The following is a 12,582-nucleotide window of genomic DNA, read 5'->3' on the forward strand; positions in this document are numbered from 1 at the left end:
ATGGAGATCCTTCTTTCCATTTCGATTCTACGTCACTACAACCTCATTCCACTTTTCTATTCTTTCACTGTCACTTCACAAATCATCTTGCGAAGTATTGAAATTTTCAATCTCTAGTCCACATGTGCATTACATCAAAGCAACGTGTCAATTATGTCATCTCATCAACAAGGTATGCATAAGATCTTTAAGTTATTCATTATTTAAAACTACAACTTTTTGTCACCTTTTTATGATTATGTATTTATATTGCATTCAAATTTCCTACTCTCCCACATGTGTGGGCACCTACGTTATTTAAAGTTGGTGGGGGGTAATTTGCCACATGTTAGTCAAGTTTAATCCAACTTAAATGAATGTTTCTATAAAACATTAGAGTTTGCCTAAACAAAATTGTGTGTTCCCCAATGTTTAAGTTGTCGAACCATTTATTTCACCACATTCCTCATCCTTATTGTTGTACTTTAGCATTTTTTTTGAAATATACCTGCAGTCGTGACTTTTCTTTATAACATAAGCCAATTCTTCTCTTTATAAAAAGTAAGAAAGGTTGCAGTTGAAATTAAAGGGTAAGAGAGAGGTTTTACAAATATGGGAAGTCCTCCAGTTCGCCATGAATCGGTAGACCACACCTTAATCTTAGAAGGCCAAGATTGTGAACCATTGGACAAGAATTGTGGGTGGTTGGATTATTTCTTTGAGCTGCATTATTTTAATGAAAAATTAACTCTAGAATTTGCTCGTACTCTAAGAAATGACCAAGCTATAGTCAAGGGTTTGGAAGTAGTTGTTATAGAGAAGAGAATAATGAAGGTTACAAGATTACCCAAAATAGGTGAACCATTCCTAGGGAGTTTAGATGATAGAACAAGTATGGTGGAATTTAAAGTACATGGTGACCCTCCATTAAACATTACCAAGAAAGGAACACAATGATTATTTATGCCACCAAATTGGGCTCACATAGTAACTTATATTGTGATGTACCTGACTTGTTAAGGTCGACAGTTTGAGCTCCATTGTATTCACTTCAGGCTTTAAATCCATCTCAAGCATAGTCGATTCATGAATGTTCCTAATTTTCTTGACAATATGTTGAAGAAAATGGCAGAGAAAGTACAAAAAGATAATGTTCAATCTGCTTCCCATCACTGTTTAATTCAGTTGTTAATTGAGAAAACCCTAGAGGAAACACACCTAGGTATGACTTGGGATAATTTTCTAAAGGTTAAACCAGTAAGTGTAGGGCCTGGAGGCTATCCCTTAACCCAAAGAGTTAAAATGATAGAGGGGACTTCATCTTCTAGACCATTCCCTATGCAATCCTCTAGTAAAGCTCCTACTGAAAGGACTAGTCACTCAACTGAGTCTAATGAAGAAATCAGGGATAATCCTAGTGCTACTTCGAAGGAAACCTCAGTATCAAAAGAATCTACTAGGGTTAGAAGTGTATTGAAATGAATATTAGTTGAAAAGGAAACAAAGAGTTCCAAAAATAAGGCTAAGGCTCAATCTTTCGGGCCCAAAAGCCCTTAGATTCAAAAGAGAAAGGTTATAGAAACATAATAGCCTGTGGCCTCTAAAAAGATAAAAATAGTTATGAGGCCAACAACAAAGGACACAAAGGTAATTAGAAAAATTCTTGTAATGGTTGTCAAAAGAAGCCATATGCTTAGGCGAAAACTTAGGAAGCCTATGGGGAAGAAAGAAACCAAGGCAACCTATATCCCTATCTCCACTAAAACTAAAGGTACTTAATCTAATGAAAGAGACACACAAATAGGAGAACAAATGATAACCCAACATTCCCCATATTAAGAACTCCTTCAACATCTATACAAGAATCAAAGAGAGAGATTGGGGGTAATGAAGCTGAGGGGACCGATTCACCAAAAGAGGCTGAAGAAGTTTTGGTTCATTCTGGAAAATTGCAAGTTGAAATTGATGTTGAATTAGACATTGAAGTTGAATAGGGGCCGAAAAATATAAATGGAGCACAACCATTTAATTACGAAACACCTGCCACAAAATTTTGAGAGCAACCATTGGATAAAGAAAAAAATGCCACAGGGTTGTAGAATCTTGCAACATCAGCAGAGCAAGTGAAAAATGAAGGAGAAGGGAATGAACAACAATAGGGACATCTGGCTAGGGTAAGTACACACATTCCACCTCCATCTTCATGGGCTTCCATTGTATTAGAATTATAAAACTTAATGGAAAATAAATAAAGAGAATGGAAAAAAGAGAAAGAATAGCTATAAGAGGACCTCAAGAAGAAGGATGAAGAAATCAATAGTTTGAAAGATACGATAGAGAATGTAGCCACTCTAGTGCCACAACTTGTTGAATGTAGACAACCACCTAGGGTCTATGCTCTAGTATTAAAATAATTGTACTTCTCTTACAATTTTTTTAGAGAAATATTATAAGGATTAAGCTTGTCACTTATCAGCCTTGAAGATTATATGTTTGCATACCAATCAGCCACTCCACAACAGAAAAACTTGCTTTGAGAATTTTATTTACATAAGTATGTTTTTCCCTATGATCCACAATGGATTCCTCTATTGTCCATAGGATACATAAACCTTAGGGCATTTATGTCATCTATAGAAAACAAAAATAGCAGATTGAGCAGAATAGAGAGTATCAAGATATGAAACAAATTATTCCATTACCCCTTCAAGCTGAAATAGATGACCCTGACATGATTTTTTATAGATGGAATTGGTTAATTTATGATCTTGATCAGAAGACAAGAGTTATGGCACTAAGGGAGGAATATCATCAAGAGTATGAAGGAATGGCAGACACCTTAGCTAGAACAGTATTTGGCCACTTAGCTCAGAGGTGGAATTGGTTGCCAGAAGATTTGAAAAGAGTAGAGCCTCATTCCTCACAAAATTATCATGCAATACTTCGCAGGGCAACAACATACATACATCTGGGCAGACCACAATAGGAGAAGTGGATACCCTTATTCTTCCAGCCACAAATGCTATAGTGGCCTATTCCACATTGGGATGGTCTCACATTTTATGATATTGAACATGAAAGACCTAGATGGGAGAACCTGAGGAAGGATCAAGGATCTACTAGAGCCTGATTGTAAAAACTAGGGGAGAGACCAATGTAGGAGACTTACGATGAATAACATGAAAATAAAATCAGAGTCCTCCTTTTGGTGGACCAACACCAGCTTAAGTTGGGGGGAGTGATGAGCTACATTTTATGATCTTTTATTTCAGGACTTTTATGTTGTTTTAAGACTTTGTTTTGTATTTTGAAGACATGAGCCTTGTGGTTAATAGCTTTTTAAAGCCATACCACTGAAGAAAACTATTATGTCTAAAGACCTTTATGATGATACCATGGATGCCATACGAATGTAATATAAATATGTTTTTGTCTATAAATGGTGCTAAATGTTGTATTTTAAATAATTATGAATATGTTAGGATCTTTACATGTTAACCTTGGTGGATGCAGCTAATTGAAGAAGTATAAAGTTGTTGGGATGGAGTAAATGCAGTCACCGAGATGTGGTAGAGGCTTGAAGGGGTCAAGGATAGCAGAGTAGGAGGAGTCAAAGTTGCTACAAGCGGCCAACAAATTGTTGCAACCATTTGGAGACTTCTCAGATAGTTAAAGGACATTTATCCTTTCATTCACTCATCATGTTTGTTGGTAGAAAAAATATAGGATAAAGTTGCAGTTGAAGCAATGCGGAAGCAGAGTCCTACTATGTTTCAATCTTCTTTTTCCTAGATTTTATGCTTTCAATAAAATCCCCCCTCCTAGTTGATAGGAGTGGAGCAGCTATTATAGTTAATAAGTTGTAGTCTTTGTTTTCTATAAATTCTCCCAACCTTTCTTAAAAAGGTGGTTTTAGAAAATTACGTACTTGTTACTTTTGTTATTCAAGTGTTTGAAATAATACTTGGGTTTAGTTCTATCTATTATTATCATGAATGGATTATGTGATTATGAATGTGTAGTATATGAGATTACAATAAACAATTAAGGAAACTCATCCAATGAGGCCCACTTGGTGAGGATTCTATGTATTTTCTTTCTACACATTTATTTTTTAGTTGTTTCCATTATGTTCCTATTGGTTTTAATAGTTGATTATTCCTACAGCCACAAAACTGTAATTATCTGATTATTCCTACAACCAAGGTAGATCAAGCAGTTATCTTTATTAGTTAGAATGTTTGTTATTTTAGAATGAGTTCCAGTTGAAATTATTTGTAGCAAAATGCAGTTAGGCAACATTAGGTGTATTTCCTTCATGATATTCATTTCACTACTCCACTTGTTTAAAGTCAAGATAGCATAGTTCTCAAAAGATCTTAGTGAACAAATTGTGTCGTCCCATTTCAAGTCCTACGTCCTTGGACTGATAAGATAAATGAACTTTAATGATGGAACCTGATGGCTACTCAGTAAAGATATCATGTCTCTGAGTTGAGGTGTTATGCTTATTTTTTTGTCCATTGTTAGAGACCAACACTCTCATACTACTAAAACCCTAATTTTTAAACCCCCAAAGCCTAAAGAAGGTAAATTGCAGGTACTCCAACATGGTAATGTATTTTAGAGATGAGATTCACGATCCTTGGTTGCACAAGATTCCTAAAAATCTACTTGAAGGGGCTCACAAGAAGGTGATGATCAAAGAATAAAAGAACAAATATGATTCTTTAGGCATTAAGTTATTGAATTGTGGTTTACCATAGTTTAAGGTGCCCTTGGTTCATACATACCCAAAATTGGTAGTTACATGTGTGCACCATTATGAACATGTTGGTAAACAGATCCGTCACTTTGAAATGTTCTACTATGTGCCCAATGGAGGAGTGACAAAAGGTTCCCAATAGTTGGATAGATCGTTCTTTGGACACGATCTTCCTCTACATTTGAGAGGGGAAGCTCCCTCGTATGATAGGGGTATTTGTATTTTAAAATATAATTAACTTGAAAAGGGAAAGGGGAAAATAACTATAAATGAAATTTAAAGAAATCTACACAACAAACGTACGATTGTCATTTAGATTTCATTAATTTCTAACCTTATCACTATCAACTTTAGACTACGCATAAGAAGCTAGTGAAATAAAACATTAAGTTTGCATAACACCCATATACTCCAAAGATACCAAAGAAGTCTATAATTTCATATGACCATTGTCTTCATGAAACTAGGAAAGTAATTTGCAAGCTTGTTATTTCAATATCACACACGATAGTTACATAACATTGAGCAAATGAATACTTAACAACCATGGAAACACGTCCAATCTACCTTGTATTCAAAATGATGAAGTTATAAAATCCAAAATTTTAGCTATCCCAAACTCACAAAGTCCAAAAAGTCCTTCTACCATCTATCTTTCTAACATTTATAGCCTCTCAAAGTAACTACCTCATAACCAACTTTGATTCTGAGTTAATAACTAACTCATTTCCACGTAAATTACAATGAGTTAATAACTAGCATATTTATGTGCAAAAAAAGTCAACCTACTAACCTTGACTCTATGAGATAGAAGATCTCAAATTATACAATGAAACCGAAAATAAACTTGAGACTAACTAATCAAAACATGACAAAGGAGAATATACAAAGACAAAAACATGGTGTTAATTCTCGATATCATGGAGGAGCATGTTAGCCGATTATTTGATCCTGTTGAATGGGTGTTTTAGCCTTGAATAACCTGTATGCTTTGAGAGCATCTACCATGACCTTGTACCTGGGAATGATCACATTGTCCATTTTTAATTTGGTAGTATCTTGGCCATCCTGAATGTTAATCAAATCATCATAATATGAAGGCATGTCACAAGCATCTAAGGCAACTGAAATAACATTGAGTCTCTTCATTCTATCTTCATCTGAAACCTTTACATATGTTAATTCGCTATTGACTCTATCATTAAACTTGCTTAAGAGCACTTGATTGTACATTTTCTGAAATTGCTCCTTTATTGATATATCACCAATAATATTCATTGTGTCCTCTATTACCTTCATTTTTGTTTGTTCACAAGTTACCAAGAGTTTTTGATACTCACCCAAGCATTGCTTGATATTCTCCAATTTCCAGCTTATACTCTTGTACCATGTACTAGATTGATTTTCTTCTTTATGAGAGAAGACTTTTTCAGCAATGAGTACATCCATATCTATTTTTGCTATCCCTTGAAATTATTTCAAAGTATCCTACCAAGACATTTCTTGCTCTTTGGTGTTCTTCAATTCTATAGGAATTTCTTGTTCCTGTGCATCAAGTTTCATATGAACATCCTTGGCCTTTTCAATGAAGTCTAATATTTCTGACTTCATTTGATTAATCCACTCCTCTAACATCCTACTCCGTTTCCTACATTTATGTATATCTTCCATCACCTTCTTTTCAATAATTCCTTCGGTATGTACCAATCCCAAAGTTGATGCTAACTCCAATTGTGTATCTAAACAATCCACAATAGATTTGATATAGGATGAAAGAAGTTGTATTTGCTAGTTTAGTTGATCCTTTGTTTCCTTATCTTTATTTTCTTTGTCAAGAAGAATAGCTGCTGAAATTTGAAAATTATGGACAACTCCCTCATGTGTTGTAGGACCTAAATCTACCCATGTCATATTAAGATCTGCCTCATTAGCTTCACTTACATCTTTTTCAACAATAGGTTGGGATACCTCAACACATAAATTTCTTGATGAAGGATTAATTCCCAATCTGGATGCAATTTTTGTTTTCTTGGGTTTGGTTGTCCTGTGAAGTACATTTGCAACTGCATCAAAACTAGGAGCTATCAGCTGAACAATTCTCTTTTTTTTTTGCAAACTCTGTTGTAACCAGAATGATGAAGATGATGGCACTGATTCTTGATTATTCACAAATGTTGAGGTTAAAGATGTTAGGTTTATTTGGGAAGAGTGGAGATTGAACTTCAGTATGGACATCATTCATTTTAGCTTCCTCATGAATGGAAAAATCATCATGCTAGGGTGATAAAATAATGATAAAAGGTGAGATAGAAGGAATTTGTTGATTATCAACATTGGGAGGATGTTGAGGTGAAATACTTTCTAACTCAGCTTCAAGCTCTTGGGAAAGATTCATTGTCTTTCCTTTTATTTTTGATCTCTTTTTATTAATGATGGAGCTAACTTCACATGCCTTTGCAAGATCCTTCCCTTTTTCTGGATCTTCTCCATCATCACCTCCCTTGGATATATTTTGGTGTAGACTCCTCACTGGGTTTGATCTTTACAAATTAGTTGGAATAGAGGAACTTCCTTGTGCTCTGCTTCTATCTTTGGAGGAATTAGCTTTATATGAAGGTCTAGTTGTCGTAGTGTTAATCCTCTTACCTTTAACCCATTCAAGCATCCTTCAAACCACATAGGCTGATCTTTCCTGAATACTTCTTGTTTCTAAAATTGACCGATTAATGGGTGGAAGTGGAAGAAGTTGAATCCTCTCAAAGTAAAAACCATCGATCAAATCAGATTCATCATCCTCAATGTTATTCACATTTATTTCAATTATATAGTCAATTATTTGCTTAATAGAAAACCTCATCCAATCTCTTTTTCATACCTCAAAATCATCTTCACAGTCTTGCCAATAATCTTCTATATCAAGAAAGTGCTCAAATCTGGCACCAAGCTCCAACTCTCATGTAGCATACCCTTTTCTATCAAAAGGAACCCTCATATCATAAGGATACAAGTGAATCTTTGCTATAGATCTCTCGATACTTTGAGCATCTGAGTAGCTCTCACAGCTGTAATAACCAAGTCCAATGGGAAAAGAGATAGTACTTTTTCTTTTATTCTGACAAATTTTGTTGACTTGTGCAATCTGCCTACATACCTCAATGAGGATCAACTTATCTTCAACAAACCTCAGCAACATGAGACGACAGCCATCATAACCTCCTATCTGAATGTATGTGAACTTGAGAAACTATATGAAGTAACTACCTTATTTCTGAACCAATGATGTTGCTTCTGGGGATATTCTTAGTCCAATATTATCCTGTAGTTCTCTTACTATCAACATAGTAAAGGTATCGTTAACTCGCTTGAAGTGATGATAACTTTCCTCCAACCGCAGTTGCAGATGGTAATTATAAATCTAGGTTGCATCATCATAAATGCCTTCAGCATTCAATCCTGGCCATTTGTTCATCCTAGCAATGGCATAGAAGAGATATGATGTCATATAGAAATTATAGTTTTTCTTCAATTTGAGTAGCTGATTGCAAATATTATTACTAATAATCTCAGCCCAATTAATAAATTGTATGTCTTCACAGATGATATTGATAAACAAAAACATCCACCCCTCCAAGTCATTCAAGTCCTCATTTCTTGTGACCCGGTTCAAGAAAATAACCATATTAGCTATATCCTCCATCAACAGAGACCTATGAATTATTTTTGGAAGCTGTGTTTTTCCTTTCCTTGGTTTTGCCAACCATTTTCTAGCTATATTATTCAAACACTAGGCTTCATTATTGATAAAATAACTATCTGCATACTCTGTGTCCACCTCTGTGAATTAGTTTCTGAAAGGCAATCTGAATATTATGGCAATAGAGATTGGATCAAGTTTAGCGACTACATTACCTTTTACTGTCCTAGTTTCTTTTGTATCTCGATTAAATGCTTTCATGCATTCCAAAACTAATTTTGGGCATTGGACTAATGTGGGGTACCCTGCTACGTGTGCCAATCTATTGTCTAGTAACCTCTGAGCTACCAAATTCTTGTCTTTCCTTTTCATCGATTTCCAAAAATCAGAAAGACTCGCCTTTCCCAATTTAGTATCCCCAATATCTAGAAGCGTGCATGTGAGAATGGGTGCGTAATCAAGGCTATGAAATTTATACTTCATTATGATAATAAAACTATCACTCACTCAGCCCTATTTTTAATGTATGCTTGCAACTTCTTTAAATCACCAAAATGACACATGTCATATCATTGCCACAACAGTTGCTCACGCTCTATGCTTGATAGATGTTTATAACTTGCACCAAATCTTATGATGTTGATGCGGATCTGCAAACTTGACAATGCACACCTTACTATTATGCATTGATGGATAACCATTCGCTTCAAGACACTTTGTCAAACATGTCTCATGCTTTTGCTAAACTTCACGATTTGTAGTCATGTTTACCACAACAGTTGCACCTTTGTTTTGCTTCCACTGTTTGCAGCTATACAAACACATGATTCCAAGCAAATCACGGCTTGGGATAAGATTCCACGGTTTGCATTCATATTTTCCCACGTTATTTTATCAAACAATTTTTATCTTTTTCTATGCATTTACAGTTTTACCATACTTTCATGGTTTGTAATCATGTCTTCCAGAGCAGTTGCGATGACAACATCTGGCGAAATCCCTCTATCTTTTATGTTTTGATGAATGTCCATGACCTGATCAAAGCTCCCATTTTTGTATGGATGGGAAGGATGGTAGAAAAACTTATAGAATTAGATTTGCATCATTAACTATACTGTCTTTGCTTCCACATTTTACATACTATGTAACACCATGAGACTGCATTCGTTAGAGGCACTCTGGCAAACATTCCATGAGATAACTTTTCATTAAGCATTTTTTTTTTATATATCTTGTGAAAAAGGTTAAGAATGCTCCAAAACGAAGCATTTCTAACCTTTTTATGCAAAGTGGGCCAACACAAAGTTATGAAATAAGGTTAGAGATGCTTCGTGTTGGAGCATTCTTAACCTTTTCTTTTTGAGGTTATAATTATGGGTTAAGAATGCTAAAAAAAGGAGCATTTTTAACCATTTTCTCTCTAAGACTATGATTTTGACCTTCAAAAACCATTGAGTATGAAGGGGAACAAAGAAGAAATGAAAATAATGATGTTTTTGGATAACTTTCTCCCTCAAATGATCACGATATTAAAACCAATTTTAAATGTTAAATTGTTTTTGAAAAATAATTTAAATGTTTTCAATTTAATGCCCAAACTTAGGAAAGACAGCCATATCTTTCAAACAATAAGGAGTTAGGCTCTAAAATTTGAAACACATATTGATGGTAGGGAAATGAGAAAAAATTATTATTTATTCCTCATGAAGATACCTAGGATGAGAGATTTTAATCATTTTTGGGTGAGGGACATCAAAATTTGAAGTTTAAAATATGATAAATTATGGACTGGGTTCAAGCAAAAATTGCTCACATGACACAAAATGATGCTTAGGAAATGTCTATCAATTTTTTTCCCTCAATTCTTTGTAATTTTCAAAACATCCATTTTTCATATTCTGATTGACAATGACCTTGGATCACATGCTCACTCATTATGCATAGACATATTTGGATTTTCTTTCAACATCAAGACCAATTTGAAGTTCAAATTTTAGATATGTCAAATATGGGGCAACAACTAGCTCTGACTGGGGACAAGGATTGCAAAGGACGTAGGATGATCCCAAAATCTTTGGTTTCGCAGGCTAGTGCACTATTCATTGGGTCAGAGTCATGTGAGACGAAAGACAAAACATGCAAAAGACTGGAAGGACAAAAACATGAAGGAAAGAAAATCTTCCACCACAAACCAAAACTGGGAGAAAGACAAGCACCTATTTATCTTATGTACATGGACGAAGGACAATCTGCCCTACTGATTATAAAGTTTTAAATGTTGCCCGCTATAAGGGAGGGGCATGCATGTTCCATCCATATAGGCCAAGTAGAATGAATTTTCACCGCAAACCTGTCTGATCTGAAAAGGCCCTCTCCAAAGCAAATCAAACTTACCATACATTCCCTTTGGCTCTCTCTGCTTATCCCATAACAAAACTAGGTTGCCAACACAAAATGATCTTTCTCTTGTTCTTTTATCAAACAATTCTTTAACTCGCATTTGGTGTTCTTTAATTCTATCCACCACTGCTTCTCTTTGCTGCTCCATCTTGGTCACGTACAACACTTGCTTTTCTAATGTATCTCTAAATTCATAATTCTCCAAAACTTCTTTCAATTTGAGAAAAGCTAACTCCAAAGGAATAGGCAACTTTGCCTCTATACCAAAAATTATTTCAAAAGGAGATAACCCGATAGCTCTCTTCTTTGTGGTACGATCAGCCCATAGTACCTCATACAGATGTTTATGTCACATTCTTTGGTTTTCATCAACTAACTTTCAGAGAATGGTAATGATATTCTTATTGCTAGCTTCAGCTTGACCATTTCCCTAAGGGTAATAGTTGGATGCATGAGAGAGAATGATTCCATATTTGTAACAAAAAGTTGATATTTCATGAGAAGAGAAATTGGTAGCTTTGTCAGTGAAAATCTTATGCAGGACTCTAAATCTCACCAAGATGTTTTGCTTGATAAAGTCACAAACTACCTTGGATGTTGTTTGCTTCAGTGGAACAACCTCGACCCACTTAGTGAAATAATCCATAGCTACCAAGATGTGAGTGTGATTTGCACTGGAATGAGGATGAATAGGACCAATGAAATCCAAACCCCATTGTTGGAAAGGCTCTTCGATGATTACCGGCTTTAATGGTAGAGCAGCAAGTTGTACTTTCTCTTTGAATTGTTGGCATGTATCACATTTCTTTACCCACTTATCAGTATCCTTGAACATCCCAAGCCAATAGTAACAATTTCTCAATATCTTGAATGTCTTCACTGAAGAGGAGAAATTCCCACCACATGATTCATTATGGAAGAACTAAAGAATCATCTCTCTTTTTTCTTTATCCACACACCTTAGGAAAGTACCATCGATTCCCTTTTTGTATAGGACATCACCCTAGATGATATATTTGGTCGCCTTCAACTTGATGGTCTTTTTCTCCTTAGGGGTAGGGTGAGTCGGGCATTCTTCATATGTGATAAAGTAAGCTATATTAGTGAGCTAATCATTTGTGGTGCTGATGAACAAAACTAATGGCAATTCAAATTCTAGAATAACCTCTCCTTTTGAAGTATTTTCAGCCAACAACTTGCATAATCCTCACCCTTGGACAAGATTAGTGGGTTTTATGTCAATATCATACTCCCGAACCTTCATAATCCAAGAAGCTCTCTTGCTCAATCCAATTTATTATTGGGTGAGGATTGTCTTCGCTGCAGTATTTGGAACATATACATTAGAGTGAGAACTCAAAACAAAGAAACGAAACTGCTTCGCAACCTCCACCACTACAAAATCTTACTTTTCAACTAGAGAATATTTCAGCTCGTGTTTCTTCAAAGGAATGCTCATAAAAGCAATCGGTGTCTCAGCATTATCATTATGATGTTGCGTCAAGATTGCGGACAAAGTAGAATCTGAAGCATAGCAATAGATATTAAAATCCTTGTTGAAGTTCGGATACATTAACGTAGGTGCATCTGTTGTAGCTGACTTGATTTGTTTGAATGGTCTATTTCCTTCCTCTAACCATTTGAAAACCACATCACCTTTCATCATCTCAACAATTGATTTTGTGATCTCAAAAAAATCTGGGATGAACTTCCTTATGAAATTGATTTGGACAAAGAACGAGAA

The sequence above is a fragment of the Cryptomeria japonica genome, chromosome 6, assembly GCF_030272615.1.
Source record: "Cryptomeria japonica chromosome 6, Sugi_1.0, whole genome shotgun sequence".
Lineage (NCBI taxonomy): Eukaryota > Viridiplantae > Streptophyta > Pinopsida > Cupressales > Cupressaceae > Cryptomeria > Cryptomeria japonica.